General features: G+C 48.9%; 1 protein-coding gene across 2 annotated transcripts in view; it reads left to right on the top strand.

Moving 5' to 3' along the window:
• The window catches only part of FCHSD2 (FCH and double SH3 domains 2), a 1,767,327-nt gene that overhangs the window by 54,953 nt on the left and 1,693,798 nt on the right, over positions 1 to 18,576 (top strand). The gene's annotated exons all lie outside the window — the stretch shown is intronic.

The following is an 18,576-nucleotide window of genomic DNA, read 5'->3' as shown; positions in this document are numbered from 1 at the left end:
ACTATTGTTAGTTCTTCTAATATACAGGGTTGAGAAGAGATGTGTGTAGCCCTGGCAAGGGCATCCGTCAAAGGGTGGAAGTATACAGACCATCAAGCCCCATATTGTCAGAGTTTGGCAGTTCACTATCTGGCTTGCTAGCCCCTGCCATACTTGGTCCAAGCACAACTGATTACACCAGCATTGGGATGACTTTATGGGATGGTCTTGGAGCAGTACATTAATGTTGACTTACCTAAGCTCTTAAATGACTCCAGATATTTGAAAATATAACGCTATAGCCTGTTACAAGTTAAATGTATTGTTTCAGAACTCAAGCTTAGAATTGTACACCTTACTCAGATGAAATTTCAATAAAAACGAGTTTGAGTAATACAATTCCAATTGGCTGTGATTCAGACAACAAAAAGTGCCTAACAAAGATTCAGAAGTCAATATGTTTTTAATAAGAGAGTGTTGCTCCGTTATTGACTCATGCGATAGTTGAATAATGGGTCTAAGGGGGGTGGAGGTGGGTGCATGTCTTTATGGCCTGTGTTGTTTTAATTTAATTTCCTGGTGCTGCACTCATAAACGGAAACCACCAATAAAACTCCTTATGCTATGAATGTTCTACAGAAAACAAGACAACATTCATTCAGTATTTCACTTTCTCAATACACCCCAATATGTTAAAGACCCTCCCATGTGCTATTTCCTCCAGCAGTGCGCTAAAGATGTATTCAGTCTGACCGAATATAGCGGGTAATTTGCAAATGCCGGAAGTTGCTTTAAAAACATGATTTCAGATGCGCAGGTGTTGGGGTTCACTAGCAAACGCATAAGTGCATACTTTTTACATTTTAATCGGTTTGCTAGGTGGCTACATATTTGATTGTGTGGGTTGCATGTAGTCCCTCCCTGGCCCTAATGAAGATGTAGTCAGCACATTGGAAGGCTTCCTGTTTTATATAAGCAGCCATGTAAGAGTAAACAGTATGTGTGCGAATGTTGGCAGAGAAGATGCTGGTGTATAAATAAACACGCCGAGCAGCCAGATCCTGTTTAGAAGTCCATCTGGAACAGCATGCTGCCTGAACAGAGCACAAAACATATTTATTCTCCTCTGGATTCTGGCCTTTTTTTTAAAAAAACCTGCAGGCTTTTGGCCGTTTTTTTTGTGCAAATGTTGGCTTTGTTGAGCTTCTGTATTTAGCTCTTGCGTTAATTCTGTTGCTGAAACATGTCCATGAAAATATTGATTTGGTTTCTGTGATGGTTATTCTGGATTAAAATGGAGCTGTAGAAATTAGGATTACTTTAGTTTGTCTTGAAAGGATGATTGGCTTGTTTTACCAGGGCAGGCGTGGACACAGCAGTCTTTAGGAGCAAGTTGCCTGAAAAGTGTTGCGCAAGTTTCCCAAGAACAAATATTATTCTCAACCTACTGGTGTTTCCCTTCATGACTGCACTGCCACCCTACTGTGTCGCGTACTTAATCGGCCCGTGTGACTGCCCAGGCAAGCATCGTAGAGATTATTTTCTAGTTCAGGATCTATGCCTGTACTTTTGCCTATCCATTTTTCATCCATACATGCAAACCAGGGGCAAGCATTCCCATATAAAGCCTTGCATGCTCATTGTTCTTTTATAACACGCTTAATACCAGCAAGTGGTTTCTAAGCACGGGATCAGGATTCAAAACCTGTGTTGCGCTGCGTTGTCTTGCTTCCAAGACAAATTTGTTGCCCCTGAGCGATCCTTCCTCCCCAGTGTTAGGACAGTTTTTCTGAAGTCAAACTAAGGGCTTAGTAAAACCAAACAATTGAGGTAGTACAAAACTCCACTCTTAGTAAAAGGCTGTACCACCTGAGTATTTGGTAGTGTAGACCAAGCAGAATGTACAAAGTACAGAGCTGAGGGGTCCTCTTTTTTTTTTTTTTTTTTTTTTTTTTTGCAAGGGGGCTGTGTGGAGGACAAAAAAATACAACCGTATATCAAGGGAATTCCACAGTACAGCTACCCTTCCTTCACTAATACAAATGTGTAGACAGAGCAGCCAGGCTGATCTTTTTATTGTGCATTTTGTGGGAGAGTGGGCTGTAGGAAGGTACAAAGAAGTTGTAGTATACCAAGGGTTCAACAGAAACCCAACCAGAAGTATCATAAAACATGTTTATTCTAAATACAGTTAGGGCAAGTTAAGTCTTGCGGTAAGTACTTTGTCATAGCCATACACACATTATAAAAACACAACACAATGCTTGAAGGTACACAGACCAAAGCAGTTGGACCTTATCATACACATTTAGTATAGGCCACACCTATTCATGGGTAGGGAAGGGCTGTCTGCACACAAGGTATGAATGTTCGTCGCAGGGGATGTCCTTTTCTGGACTAAGAATCTTGCAAAGCCTGTGGAGGGGCATTTTTCTGATTTGAGTTTTACACAATATTACACATGTTGGGATTTCTAAAATGAATATTTAAAGTCATATTTGCATAGTTTTGAAAGTAGTTCCGAAAGCTAAGAAATTACCTACACTACAGCCATGTGGTCCCACGTTTATTGCCTAGCCCAAAAAATACCAAAAATGGCTTACATTAAAGTCTAGTTCAGCTTGATTTGACGAATGCATAACATGTCATTATTTAAGATTTGGACTGTCTGTTGCTATTTTAAGCCTCCCATGTACGATGAACACCGTTTATGCAGTTTACAAATCCCCCATCAGGATATAGGGTCCTCGTTAATTATCCAATTATTTTGTTCCTTATCCAAATACTTCACTGATAGTAAGTGGCTACTTTTTGGACAACTAAAATGGATGTTGGAAGGGTATCCCCATTGAAAATAAGTGCTAAAACAACACGTGGGCTGCAGCCTATGCAGAGCAGTTTGGAAAAAACACACATCCAAGCGAAATGTGTAATATTTTTAAGTCACCTAAAACTAGAATATAGAGACAAGGCATGAGAGGAACATTTCCAGTACCAGAAAATAATCTGCAACTTCTGTTAAAATGAGGGAACATGCTGCAGTTGTGAGTTAAGCCAACTTTAAACGTGCCAGGACTGAATTCTGATATATGCGAATCCTTCCAAATCACAAGGACTTCCCCTAACCCCAACATACAGGATGATGGGAGGACAGATAAACTCCTTTCTCCAGCATTGGATCTTTCATGGATTCACATGCTTAGAATATTTCCCGTTGACAGACTGGGAACCCTCAGTACACTTATAAAGCCGTTTCCCATAGGAAAACTTCTGACTCTTTTGTGTCCTATCTACGTCGTTTTCGGGGCCGCCTACCCATGCCCCACTAGGACGTAGCGGTATAAATGCCCTGCCCCCGTGGCTCCCTTCAGATTTCAACCATCTCCAAAGTAGTGGGATCACCTCGCGTAGTCTACTATTTTGTCAAGGTTGTGCTGTTGGAGTTTTGTCCTGATATCTGGGAAAGCGCTGTTCCGCCCGTGCGCTACGTGCGGGTTGAAGAAAGTGTATGAGGGGGACGGGCATATGGATTGCATATATTGTCTACACCCTCATCATTCGGCGGACAAGTACTACATATGTAAGGGCTTCTCCCAGAAGACTCTTAAAGATCGAAGTCGGCGGCTAGTGGCATGGTTAAACGATGGAGCGGGGGCATACCCGCCTTCGGAGGTAGGCTCCACGCACAGCGTGGCCTCAGCATCAAAATCTTCAGGGGCCCCGTGCCGCTCAACATCGTCGGAAACCCCGGTGAAGAAATCACGATCGGCGGAGAAAGAAGCCATTCTAAGGAGTCCTCGTCGAAGAAAGCCTCGTCATCCTCATCCTCGACGAAGAAGGACAAAAAAGAAAAGTCGAAATCCTCCTCGGGCGATCACCATAGATCGACCTCGAGTCTAGAAGCGGAGAAGCGTAGGTCAAGTTCAGAAAAGGTGGGAACGCCTCAGGGACCTACACGACCACCATCGTCATCGACCCCTTCTCTGCCATTGACACAATTGGTCTCAACTATTCTTGGACCGCAGGTGGTGACGGCGACGACGACGACAGGGCTAGCTTTAGCCTCGTCGATGGAGATTCCGCAAGAGGCCTGGCGACCAGAAGTATTCGACCCGGTTTCGCCGGAGACCCTGCTGCAGCAAGGCCTTGTCGGTGTCCTCGGGAGATGAGGATGTGAGAGTAGCTGGCCCTGCAGACCTCGGGTTACAAGGAATTGCCAAGCCTCTCTCCGGGGGAGGCAGCATGCCAGGGTCTACCCCTCTTCTTAATCCGCAGTCACTCTTGTCGCTGGAGGTTTTATCCACGTTACAGACTTTGTTGAAGACACTGGACGAGAGGTTACCTCAAGCAACTCCGACCAGGTCGACCATCGACGAACCTTGCCCGTCTCGTCGGCCACCTCCGTCAATCCCCACGACAATGTCAGCGGGTGAAGACCTCTCGGCTGCACGCCACGAGGAGGGAGAACTGATAGATTTGGACTCGGACAGGAGAACCTTATCGGATGTCTCACTTTCCCCCTCCAGGGATCCGACCTGGGAGTCGGAGGTGGAGTTAGAAACCCCAAGAAGCCCGGCTCAGCCGTCTCCCCCGGACGACCTTGGGTCATTTCACGCCATGATGGCCAAAGCGTGTACAGAATTCGGGTTGGCCCAGGAAGAGGAGAGAAAGGACTGTTTTCTTTTTGACCACATGGGAAAGAGAAGAAGGTCGGTGTTCTCGGTACCCATCCTGGATCATGTGTGGCAGGAGGGGTTACAGACCATGCGTCACCCTTTCTCGGAACCGGCAATAAAAGGTCACCTGGAGAAGAAATTTAAGGCCCAAGAAGCTACCCCCAAGTGCCTGTCCTCCCAACCAGCCCCTGACTCTGTGGTGTCAGCGTCGGCGGCAAGAAAGGCGAGGGCCCAGCACAAGTGCACGGCCCCCCCGCCCCCAGAAAATGAGGCCAGAAGATAGGATGCCTTTGGCAAAAAAGTGCTGTCGGTAGGAGCAACCACAGTGAAAGCGGCCAACTCTCTGGCTATAGTAGCCAGATATGACAGAGAGATGTGGCACCGACTGGCACCTATGCTGGAGCATTTTCCAGAAGAACATCGGAAGGCGGCGATGTTACTCGCCCGGGATGGTGAAGAGGCCTCCAATCATGCTATAAACATCGCTGTGGACCTCGCAGAATCGGGGTTTAAACAGGTGAATAACGGGGTGGTTCTACGAAGGCAAGCATGGCTAAATTGCACCAACTTTAGACCAGAGGTGCAATACAAGGTGCTGGATATGCCCCTTGAGGGAGACCTTCTGTTCGGGGAGAAGGTGGACGAGGCCCTGAAGGGCATGAAGGAGGACTCGGACACGGCGCGTTCCTTGGGTGCCCTCCAGAGTGGTCGAAGTTTCAGGTCTTTTCGTCCCTTTAGGGGAGCATGGGGAAACTCCAGATTCTCGGCATCGAGAGACAGATCCTTCAGTAGGCCGGCGTACCCCTCCCAGGGATACAGATGGGCTTCTCAAGCGGCAAAACGACGCCAGGACTACCAGACCTCCAGGAAGAGAACTGGTTACTCGTCGTCGACGAGAGATAAGCAGACCAAGGACCAGCAATGACGGGCATCGGAACGTTCTGGGAGGCAGAGTATCGTACTGCATCGACGAATGGGAGCAAATAACAACGGATCAGTGGGTGTTGGGTTGTAGCTCAACCCCATCTGAGCGTGTTGCAGCAGGAAGTAGCACTTATGCTACAAAAAGGAGCTATAGAATTGGTTTTGTCATCGCAGAAGGGTCAAGGGGTTTATTCCCGATACTTCGTGGTGAAAAAAACCAAACGGAAAATGGTGTCCCATTCTAGACCTGCGCGATCTCAACAAGACGTTGAAAAGCCTAAAATTCAAGATGCTCACGCTCCAGGAAGTGATCCGATCAGTTCAAGAAGGGGATTTTCTGGCGTCTCTGGACCTGCAGGACGCGTACTTTCACATACCAATGTGTCGGCGACACAAAGTTCCTAAGGTTTGTGGTAGGACGGACTCACTGCCAGTTCACAGTACTTCCCTTTGGGCTGAAATCCTCTCCCAGAACGTTCACGAAATGTTTGGCCCCGGTGGCAGCCTGGCTGAGAAGGCAAGGTCATCATGTGTACCCGTATCTTGACAACTGGTTGGTGAGGGGGTCGTCCCCTATGTCGACTCACACAAGTTTGCAGGCCACCATGCAACTTTTACAACGGCTGGGGTTTGCGGTAAACTTCGAGAAATCTTGGTTGACGCCGTTGAGAAGGTTGGTGTTCCTGGGCGCGCAATTCGAGACCCAGTCAGGGTTAGTGAAGCTATCCCTTGACAGAATCACCACACTCAATCGATTGGCAAGTCGGCTGAGAATCAATACCAGACTATCAGTGAGAAAATATGTGTCGATTCTGGGCGCTATGGTGTCCTGCATTCCTGTAGTGGGCAACTGCCGCCTCTTCATGAGGCCGGTTCAAGAGTTCCTGGCGGACCGGTGGATGCAGGTCCAGGGGCTCTCGTCGACAAGCTGACCGTCGACGACGACGAGCTCCTGCTAGCTCTTCAGTGGTGGCAGAGCTTCCAGAATCTATCCAGAGGGGTACCCATACAGGAGCCGGAGTTTCGGCTAACCATAGTGATGGACGCATCCCTGACAGGCTGGGGAGCACACATGGGCACTCTACAAACGCAAGGTCGATGGTCCCGGAGGGAGTCACTCCTGCACATCAACGTTCTGGAACTGAGAGCAGTGCGCTGGGCCTTGAAGTCTTTCCTGACGCTCATCAGAGGGTCAGTAGTGAGAATATTGACAGACAACACAATGGCAATGTTTTACTTAAGGAAGCAAGGGGGCACGCGGTCAAGAACCCTTTCCATCGAGGCTCAGAAGGTGTGGCATTGGGCTCTGAAACACGATATATCCATCGTAGCTCATCATCTCGCTGGAGTAAGGAACGAGCAAGCGGATTCACTCAGCAGAAAAATGGACCAAATACACGAATGGGAGATAGATAGCGTTCAGTTGTCGAAGGTCTTCGAGAAATGGGGGCAGCCTCTGCTGGATCTCTTCGCAACGAAGAGGAACAAGAAGTGCAAGCTGTACGCCAGCAGGTGGCCACAGGAAGGTTCTCTGGGGGAAGCGTTCTCCTTCCCGTGGACGGACAAGTTCCTCTACGCCTTTCCCTCGTTCCCTCTTATACGGAGAACTCTGCAGTGGATACGCAGGTACAGGTGCCGGGTCATCCTAGTGGCACCGTGTTGACCGAGGCAGCCATGGTTTTCCGACCTGCTTCACCTGTCAATAGAACAACCGATAACGTTTCCAAAGGTTCCCAATCTCCTGTCCCGGGACGAAGGAACAGTGTGGCATCACAATCCAGACAGTCTCAATCTCGCAGCTTGCCTCCTGACTTTTCGGAATTTGGTACCTTGAGCATTTCATCGGATTGTCGGAGAATCCTGCAGGCAGCACGGTCCCCTTCCACCAATATGTTGTACGCATGTAAGTGGAGAAGGCTCTGTACGTGGTGTCAAGGACAGCCGGGAGTGCAACCTCTAAGGGTAACTCCGGAGCAACTTCTACTGTATCTGCTACACCTGGCGAAGAGCGGGTTATCTTTTTCATCAATAAAAGTACACCTGGCGGCCATCTCTAGGTTCACGACGAAGAGTCAGTTGTCTCCCTTGTTTAGTGACAGGCTGGTGAAACACTTCATGAGGGGTCTGTTCCGAACATTCCCGCCGATTAAACGCTTTCCACCAACGTGGAGTCTTAATGTGGTGCTACCAGGGTTAATGAAAGCACCCTTTGAACCAATGGCCACATCGTCGATGAAGTTCTTGTCATGGAAGTTGGCTTTTCTAATAGCTATAACATCAGCTAGGCGCCTCTCAGAATTGCATGCATTGGTCGTAGACCCGCCATACCTAAGGTTCTTTAAAGACAAAGTGGCTCTGTCAACTAATCCTCGTTTCATCCCCAAGGTTCCTATGGCTTATCATAAACACTCGTCCATTGTCCTGCCTACCTTTTTTGCGACCCCCTCATCGACTGCGGAAAAAGCCCTCCATACCTTGGACGTGAAGAGAGCTCTAAAATTTTACCTTCATCAGACTCAACAACTTCGATCTACGCAGCAACTCTTCATTGCATATGGTCCGACGAGAGGAAAAGCAATTTCAAAGCAGGGACTGGCCCGATGGGTCTCTTCGACGATTGCCTTCTGTCATTCCAAAGCGGGAAAACCGCTACAAGGGCGTCCGAGAGCTCATTCCACGAGGTCAACTTAGGCTTCGACGGCGTTGTGGGCAGGAATCCCCCTGGCAGACATTTGCCAGGCGGCGGCATGGTCCGTGCCTCACACTTTTACCCGCCATTACTGCCTCGAACGGCAGCATGCGGACGATGTACAAATGGGAAGAGCAGTCTTGTGCCATCTGTTTCAATAAGGTAAGCCCTTTTCAGGAAGGGTCCGTACTTATTTTAGCGTATGTATATATGCATGTGTGTGTGTGTGTGTGTGTATGTATATATATATATATATATATATATATATATATATATATATATATATATATATATATATATAGTATGTGTGCATGTACATTTGTGTATTTATACGTTTGCAGTTATACGTAAGCATGGTTAGGTATATGTATGCTTAGGAGGGTGTTGGATTGCATTCACACCTCCCCTTTTCAGAATCACTGCTGTATATTCTATTCTAAGCATGTGAATCCATGAAAGATCCAATGCTGGAGAAGGGAATAGTTTCTTACCTGTAACTCCATTTCTCCAGCATTGGTATCTTTCATGGATTCACATGCGCCCGCCGGCCTCCCCGGAATGCAATGTAATTGTATATCTAGGTTTTCACCCCATTCTGCTTTGGAGGGGTCGAAATCTGAAGGGAGCCACGGGGGCGGGGCATTTATACCGCCACGTCCTAGTGGGGCATGCGTAGGCGGCCCCGAAAACGATGTAGATAGGATTCAAAAGTGTCGGAAGTTTTCCTATGGGAAACGGCTTTATAAGTGTACCGAGGGTTCCCAGTCTGTCGACGGGGAATATTCTAAGAATGTGAATCCATGAGAGATACCAATGCTGGAGAAATGGAGTTACAGGTAAGAAACTATTCCCTTCTCAAGCTAAAAAAAACTCTTTGAAGCTGCCCACTGCAGATAAGGATCCTCCTTCAAACAGGCGAAGCAAATTAGACAGCGCCATGAAAGCTTAAGTGTTGAGTTGTACTACTTGCCCTGTGGGTGTGTTAGGGCTGAACGTAAGGTCTACTGTGATGTCACTTTGGGAACATTGTCCAATCATATGCATTGACCAGTTAGATTGTGGAAAGTACACACCACTCAATAAGTTTGGGGTTTTCTGATGTTTAAAAGGTCACACAGACTGGGGCGATTCTCATGGACACCCACTGAAGAAATGCACTCACCCATTCAATGACTGATGAGCAAGGAGAGAAAGGAGGATTGATTTATAACCAGAAGCAGATGGAATAGATTGTTCTGTGTTTGGACTCATTTTGAATTCGAGCCCTGAAAGTGAGGCCTAGAAGGAGTTAAAGTCCCAGGCCTTCTTCAGTGGAAGGGAAACCAGACAGGCTCTGGAGAAAAGCTGATCTATCTTACCAGATGATGCCCACCTGTTCCTTGAGGGTGGAGAACTGAAGCAGTCTTCAAGATAGGGTGCCCACATGTCTGTGATTCAGCCAAAAGAATTCATGATGCGAGTATCATCTAGGAGGGTAGTAATCTTGGGGGGAGTGATTCTATAAAGGGAATTAGAGTAAATCCCAACCCCTATTATTTGTGAGTACTGAGGGGTGGACATAGATAAATTAATTGTGCATCCCGTGAAGTGAGGGAATATTTCAGAAAGTGTATGTGCTCCTGAAAAAATATATATTTGATAGATTAGGTCCCAGATTCACCTGACCCTTTTCTCTTTTGATGACATCTAACACAGAAGAACTATTATCAGGCGTCGAAAAAGGTAATTCTACTGTGTACTTACCTAGAAAAGATCATTTAAGTAACTCCTGGTCAACCAGAACATTGTTATTGATGTGTGGTTGCTCAAGATAAAAGGAGAGGGTGGAAAGATACATTGTACACGGTAATTGAATAGAAACATCACTGAATGGAATTTTGCCAACAGACTGCTGAACATACATTTTCTTTTCTACAAGCCATTCACATACCCGAATGTCCAATAGTTAGTTAAAATTGAATTCAAACTCTGACCTGTCTATGGATTAAGGGGGTGATCTTTAAAAAAAAAAGGCATAAGTAGTAAGAAGTGGATAGGCAGGGGTATTTTAACTATTTGTTTGCCCAAATGAAAGATTCCTCCTGGACTCTCATGCACTCAATCTATGACCCTCTGTGCTCAGGGTGAATTAAATACATAGATACGTATGGTGTAGTGTGCGTTACTAAAGTCTCTGTTTCCATATGCGGCATTGAAAACTGAGGTGACTAGTGTGTTGATTATTTCTTGTCATTGACCTGTTGTGTAATTTGATTCAATTATGCCTATTTGGTAAATAAATGCACCTTTTGTGCATCCTGTGTTTTTCTTGTCCCAAAAGGGGAGAGGAGGGGAAGCTATGGGGCATCCATTCTATTAAATTGTGGGTCCCAGATTCATAAAAGGAACTTCCTCTTACGTCCCGTCCCCTTTCCTCCATACTGCATGGGCATCCCTTCCTAGGGACCGGAGACAGAACCTTTTCAATCAGAAAAAACCTTATTCCCCATTAATTTTAGAGGCGCGCGGGGGTGCGGCACTGGGAGCATGCGCTGCCCTAACTCCGCCGCCATACCTCAGTACCCTTTTCCGGGTCGACGGGAACGAGCCGAATTCACCAGCGCTCCTGGGTTTGGCTTCGGCCATGTAATTCCACGCGCGAATGCTACTTCTCTTCTGTCATTTTGTCTTTTTATCATTCAGGTACTGGGTCCTCAGGCATTATGCTCCTCCCTGGCGCATGTTGACTTCTACAGGGTTCAGCAGGTGTCTATCCTGCGACGGGCTCTTTCCAACTTCAGACCCCCATGCCCTTTGCCTACGTTGCCTTGGCCCAGACCACGGCTGGCAAGCTTGTACCGCGTGCAACGCGCTTTCCTTGATCTTTGAAGAACAGACTAGCCAGGTGGAGGGAGCTTTTCCAGAGATCGCCTGCAGAGGACCTGAAGGACTTTGTCAATCATCGATTCAGACCCAAGGTAGGGCCACTCTTTTCCAGCGCACCACGCAAGGGATATGCCTTTCCAAGGACTCGCTCGTGCGGGAGGAACCGCTCAGGTTCTTATACCAGTACGAGTACCGTCTCTAAGTCAGCTACCGGCCGGCAGGCAGAGGGGTCAGTGGATCCTCCCGGTGACAGTGCTGAGGGACCGGGAGGTTCTTTTTCCGGGTCTTCACCTGAGGGGCCACACCCTAATACCAGCAACGTGTCCGAGGGGGCGCCTTCACGCAGCAATACCGGCAGATCCGCCGAAGGGTGAAACGCCTACCAGGTCTCCGCCTGAAGAGCAGGGTAGGCCTCATGATCCACACTCGAGAGTCCTGGACGAGGCTGGGCCCAGTGAGCCAAGCAACGCGATGCAGGCATGTGGGAGGCAGCTCAAGAAGATGGTCTCCGTGCCAGACATTACAGACACCTGCCCGATACCGCACCAAGGAAGGGAGCAGGTGGAGGAACGAGTGTCAAGGTGGGACTGGTATCAACCAGGTATGTGGCCTACAGCCTATCCTTCATTTGCGCAGGGCAGGTTCCCGCTCCGTTTGTATGGGCAGGGCCGCAACGGCTCCAGCAGCCATCCGCTACCTCGTCAATATCACCTACCACCCCTCTGGCCTGTGAGGACAGATTTTTTGAAAGGTTCTCTCGTATGGGGGTCATCCTCAGGGACACCATCAGGGACGTGCTTCAGCCAATGGCTCCGGCGCCCTCTCCTGCCCCCCAACTGATAGGGCAGGCGGTTCCGTACCAACCTCTGGCTCCGGTCTCCACACCTCAGCCCTCTGCTCCCAGCTCCCCTCCACCGGTACCGGTTCAACCGGACCCCCAGGTGGACACAGATGAGGAGGAAGACCCCGACACACCATTGTCAGACAAGGCCTTCCACAAACGTCTTGCAGGGCTGGCAGAGTACTTGGGCCTTCCTCAACCCTAGGTTAAGCAACCATCAGAGGGGGCCCTTGCCGAAGTCCTCATGCTACGTGCTGCAGTGAGAACGGGAATCCCGATGCAGAAGGACGTCGTCGACTTGGCCAAAAAGGGCTGGCTCAAGCCCCACTCGGTCCAGCCGGTCAATCGACGTCCGAATGCCAAGTACAGGCAGATGGAGGGGGATACACTCTTGCTATCGGCCCACCCTCAGCCGCACTCCTCAGTGATCGCTGCAGCATCACTATACCACTGTACTCCAAGCCTCAGTCGTCCGCGGCCTCCTCGTCCGCGGCACTGCTAGACAAGGAGGAGAAGACTTTGGAGGCATACGGGAACCACATGTCCCTGCACCTTTGTCAAGCCAGCGCAATGCCATGCTGGCAGCTGTTAACCAGAGGCTTTGGTGGGAAATTGCGGATTTCCCCCAGAGCTTCTGGCGCAAAGCCAGTCACGATTAAAGGCGGGACTGGCAGAGGCCAAGATGGTGGCACAAGACATCATGGAGTCCACCGTGGCCCACATTGACACATCTAGCCAGGCTATCTGCATCGCCACGCACATGAGAAGAACGGCCTGGCTCTGTGCTACGAAATTCAACCTGGATGTCCAGGAATGCATCTTAGACCTGCCGTTCGAAGGGGGTGAAATCTTCCACTCCAGTACGGACGAGGAGTTGGATAAAAAGAAAAACGGGTCACAAACGGCAAAGTCTTTATCCATCCTTAAAAAGACCATGTCCAAAACGTACGCCCAGTCACAGCAGTGCTTGGACAAGGGGCGTACATACAGAGGGTTCCGCGGCTTCCAAGAGCGAAGGTTCAGGCAACCGGACCACTTGCGGACCCAACATCGGTGCAAGCAACAAAAAGGGGGGGGGCTAAGGGCTTTTTCCAGTCCCCCTCCTCTGCAACAGCCTTAGAGGGAAAGAAGGCATGACACGCCCCACCGTGTCCACGTGTCTTCAGTGGGTGGCAGGCTTGCTCTCCATGCACACTTCTGGCGCCAGAATTTTGTGGACCCATGGCTCCTCTCCGTAGTATCCACAGGGTACCGCCTACCCATCCCATCTCAGCCTCTCCTCCCTCTTCCCCTCCACTCCCACAGATTGGGACAGCAACTCTTTTGGCTGAGATGCGGTCGCTTGTCGAGGGCCAGGCAGTGGAGGAAGTCCGAGCTTCCCAGCGAGGCTTGGGCTTCTACTCCAGGATTTTCGCCATTCAGCAAAAGAACCAGGCGGGCCTGAGAGTTATGCTGGACCTTTCCACCCTCAACCTCTCCCTACCTCTACAAAAATTCAAGATGGTTATGCCAGCTTCAATAGCGGAGACATTTTACAGAGGAGACTGGATGTGCTCCCTGGATCTGAAGGACGCGTATTTACACATCCCGATTTGGCCGCCTCATCGTTCTTTTATACAATTCAGGACCATGGGCTACCATTTCCAATACAGGGTGCTTCCCTTCGGCCTCAACTCAGCCCCCAGGGTTTTCACCAGTCTGATGAAAACAGTGGAGGGCCTCCTCTGGGCTCAGGGCCACCACATATACCCGTACCTCGACGACTGGCGCGTCAGGGTTTCATCTCCGGAAGCGGTGCACCGCACTTCCTGCGCTCTTATGAACACACTGCGCGATCTGGGCTTTTCGCTCAATACCAAGAAGTCGCAACTGCAGCCCACACAGAGTGTGATCTTCTTGGGGCTCATCTGGGACACGTACTCAGAGTTATTCCTTTGGAGGACAATATCACGGCCATCAAGAGGGCTGCTGCGCACTTCGTCAGCAGAAAAGTGACATCGGCCTGGTGGTACCAACACCTACTGGGTCTCATGGCAGCGGCCCTACTGGTCACCCCCCACACGAGACTCCGGATGAGGAGGATACAGCTGCACTTTGCAGCATCATGAAACCAGGAGTGGGGCTCTCAGGCGGAGATGATCAACATTCCTCCTTCTCTTCACCCAGACCTCCCATGGTGGTCCAGGGACTGCAACCTGCGGACAGGCAAGCCTTTCCGGCAACCTACCCCACAGGTCACCATCACTACGGACTCCTCTCTTGAGGGATGGGGGGGGGCACCTTGGACAACCACTGCATCCATGGCACCTGGACCAGGCAGGAACAGGAGTACCACATTAATTGGCTGGAACTGAAGGCCATCTGGCTAGCGCTCTGAGCCTTCCTTCTGGGGATCGAGGGCAAGGTCGTCCTCATTCAGACAGACAACTCGACCAGCATGTTCTATGTCAACAAGCATGGAGGTACCAGGTCCCTCCACTTTGCAGGTTGGCTTTCAGCATGTGGGAATGGGCCCTGGAGAACAACATCTACCTCACGGCCGTCCATCTTCTGGGGGAATCCAACCTGAAGGCGGACAGGCTAAGCCGACTGGGAGTGGGCAATTACGAGTGGCAATTGAACGACCTCGTGCTGCAGGAGATCTTCAGCAGATGGGGGCACACCCAGGTGCACCTCTATGCCACCTTGGAAAACAGGAAGTGCCAAATGTTTGCCTACTGGCAGGGACAGCTCCCTGGGTGACGCATTTCAGATTCAGTGGAATGGCATGACAGCATACGCCTTCCCGCCCATACCGTTGCTACACAGGGTGATATAGAGCAAAGAGTTTCTCCACCTCAGCATCATTCTAATAGCTCCATCGTGGCCAGCCAGGCCATGGTTCTCGGAGCTGCTCAGCCTCTCGGAGAGACCCCCCATTCACTTTCCAACGGGCCCAGCACATCTTTTGGCGAAGCAGGGAGGCAGGGTCATCCACCCCGCACCACAGAAGATAGCCCTCACAGCGTGGTTCCTGAGCAGATCACACTAGTGCACCTCAGCCTTTCTCAGGCTAATCTAGAGATCATACAGGGGGCTAGGAGCAAAGCTACCAGAACCCAGTATAAAAGCAACTGGACCAGATGCTGCCACTGGGCAGACTCTAGCCCCTTGCATGTTCATTGGACAACATGCTCTCTTCTCGGTGCACCTCGCCCACATGGGCGTACTGGCAGACACTTGCTGCACGTACATGGCGGCCATCGGGGCCTACAGAAACTCGGAGGAAGAGGTGTTCTCCTCTGCCAATCCGATTGTCAAGAAGCATTTGGCGGGACTCGCCAGATTCTACCCGCCCATCAAGAGGCCACACCCTGTGTGGAACTTTAACATAGTTTTGGGGGCCTTGGTGCACGAACCATTTGAGCCAATGGCGTCCACGGACATCAGGCTGGTCACCAATAAGACGGCCTTGTTAGTCGGCCTCACCTCGGCTCGCAGAGGTGGTGAAATTCAGGCACTGGCCGCCTCAGAGCCCTATACTATGTTTCACAAGGATAAAGTAGTCCTGCGGACACACCTGGCATTCCTGCCCAAGGTTCCTTCGCATTCCATCTGAACGAGGAAATAGTGCTGCCTTTGTTTTTTGCTGACCCTAAGGACGAGGCACAGAGAGTTCTGAACTGCTTCGATGTCAGGCGTGCCCTGAAATTCTACTTGGATATGACCAAGGGCTTCTGCAAGTCAGACGCACTGCGTTTCACTTTCGGCAGATATAGACCGGGATATCGGGCCTCCAAGGCCTTCATAGCCTGTTGGTTGGTCTCGGCCATCAAAGAAGCTTACGAAGGACAGCATAAGCTACTTCCGGCCAACATGCACACCCACGCGGTCAGAGCCAAGGCTACGGCCATCGCATTCCGGTGGCATGTCCCTGTCATAAGCAAGGCGGCCACATGGGCCACCCCTTCGACTTTCTGCAAGCACTACTGTTTGGACGCCGGCCCTAGAGCAGACGCTTTCGGACAGGCGGTTCTTAGAAACCTATTTGCTAGGGCCACTAGGGCACCAATCAGTTGTAATCGCCCATGCAGTATGAAGGAAAGGGGACGGGATGTAAGAGTAATTAGAAGTTACTCACCGTAGTGACTAGTCCCCTTTCCTCTGTATGTCCCACCACCCCCCCTAATAAAACTGGTGTCATTAGGCAATGTTAATCTATTGTCGACACGTCTATGTGGACTGCGGTGTGGCGCCAGAGGGTGGAGTCAGGGCGGCGCATGCTCCCAGGGCCGCACCCCCTCGCTCCTCTAAATTTAAAGGGGAAGAAGGTTTTTTCTGGTGAGAAAGGTTCCGTCTCCCATCCCTAGGAAGGGAAACGCATGCAGTATGGAGGAAAGGGGACTAAGGACTAAGAGTATGTTAGTCACTACGGTCAGTAACTTGTAATTTATTAATTAAAGGGGAATTGTTTGTACCTGGTTTGAGGTGGGTGGAAAATTCCCCCGAATTAGATATCGTCCAGTTAAAACAACCTACTATGTTACGTGCTGTTAATGATAATGGTCATAACCATGTTTCTTTATACCTTACTTATGCGGACTATAATATGCGTTTGAGGCATTAACTGGCATGCAATTCTTTTAGTCTTCTTTAGCAGTGTGTGGCAGACCCTGCGCATCTGAGGAACGTTCTTCATTTGTATTTTATGTAGCACACTGCTGCCTTTTTCATGGGCTCTTGCCGGCCTGTAAAAAAAGGGGCTGGGTTTGGCTCGCAGAGGAGGTTTGTTTGCTATCGTGTTGGTTGCTGCAGATAGGACATCTTAAATACACCCATACATACTAGAGCACTACACAATGTTCCTGCAGGCTTGTCGCACATATTTCTTAACATATGGGTGGGGGATGGGAGTTGTTTCCCACCACTTACGAAGAAGTGTTCATATCGGAAATGAACGTGCAGTTGAAGAATGTGGTTGATTACGAGTGATAAACGGGATGGAATTGGAACGTGGACTACATGGCACCTAGCACTGGCTGGCCACTGGAGTGCGTGGCACCTAGCACTGGCTGGCCACTGGAGTCCATGGCACCTAGCACTGGCTGGCCACTGGAGACCATGGCATCCTGTACTGGCTGGCCACTGGAAAGAGTAATTTAAGGCCTCATGAAACTGCCAAATCATGAATGCAACATTAAGAAAAATAAAAGATAAGTTGTGGAAACATGACACCGATAGTTGAACTGCTTGGGGCAATATAGGAAATATATAACACTTGAATCTGAATATTCTTTTAAAAAATCTATGAAGATTTTGTGTAGGTTTTTAAACTGGTTTGTGGTAAGGGGTTATTCATTTTTAAAGAATCACGCCAAAGCTCCAAGTTTACCTCTGTAATGTTTGCCAGCCTGAGGATGAAGTAGAAGGAAACCGTTTCTAAAATGGAGACTCGGCTTTCATCCTTGCGCTTCTGGTGCCCACTTAGAATTATGTAAGCAAACTGTCTACACACAACGATGTAACTAAATCATGGGATAGTCCTATTGTTTTTATTTGTGAGTTATATCTTTGGCACGGTTGGATGTTTTTTTTCCCCTACCCCCGTAATATTATTTTCTCTCGCTTGTGAATGATTCTAACAGATCATTGAAAAATGGTCACACCTTCCTGCTAACTGGGGGCATTGCTGTAACCCTTGGGCAGAGGGAACATTAATAGAATGTACAATGTCTCTCGCAGCTCTGGGGTACTTTGTCTTCGTTGTTGTGGGCTGGCAGTATGTCATCAATGAGCAATTCTTATACGATGTATTTCTACTCTGGAAGATGTTGGAATGATGCATAGCGTCACGATACAACATCGCGTCTTAGCGTGCATTAATAGTGGTCAGTAATGCAGAGTGGTTTAAACCATGGAACCTATGGATGTGCTCTCCGGCCAAGAGAGTGGGTGATCATCTATGCATTACTAGTTCCGATTGATGTGCTTCAAATTCTGTCATCAATGAGAAATGAAGCTTGAGGTCCGAAACAATAAATCTGACTTAAAATATGCCATATGTTCATATTTGCAAACATTTGGATTCATTTAAGTGCTTGGGTAAATCAACAAAAGTGTGGTGTACCATGACCATAGGAGGATTGCAGGTACATGGGTGTTTGCAAAGGTAAATATTTAAAGTTACAAGCTATGAGCTAGCCATAAAAAGCCACTTGCCGCCTAAATTCTACGCATGCACCCAGCATACCATTTCTTACTCACCAAGAGTCAATTGCACATGGCAAGTACTCATTTTAAGCCCTGGTTGTTTATCCATTTCAGAGTTATTGAAGATTTGGGACGACCCATCAGTCAGTAAATAGGATTTCAGCAGAGTCTGTGTTTCCCAGTCTCTAGGTCTAATGCAATTCACTTTACTAGTTTGTTAAGAACTTTTATTACACAAGAAGTTACTTGATCAAGCAGTTAAAGTACTTTTCAGTCAAATGGTTTTGCAGGCAGAAATGTCACCTAAATATTAGAGAAACGTTGTCAACAAAGTGAACTTATCGTGGTTCTGGCATATATGAACCCCCCATTCCCAAAACACAGAATGTTGATGATGGTGCCAAGCCCCCGTC

Source organism: Ambystoma mexicanum, chromosome 7q, assembly GCF_040938575.1.
Source record: "Ambystoma mexicanum isolate Mex_15411 chromosome 7q, UKY_AmexF1_1, whole genome shotgun sequence".
Lineage (NCBI taxonomy): Eukaryota > Metazoa > Chordata > Amphibia > Caudata > Ambystomatidae > Ambystoma > Ambystoma mexicanum.
The sequence above is the reverse complement of the archived record's forward strand: the minus strand, read 5'-3'. Positions and strand labels throughout refer to the sequence as shown.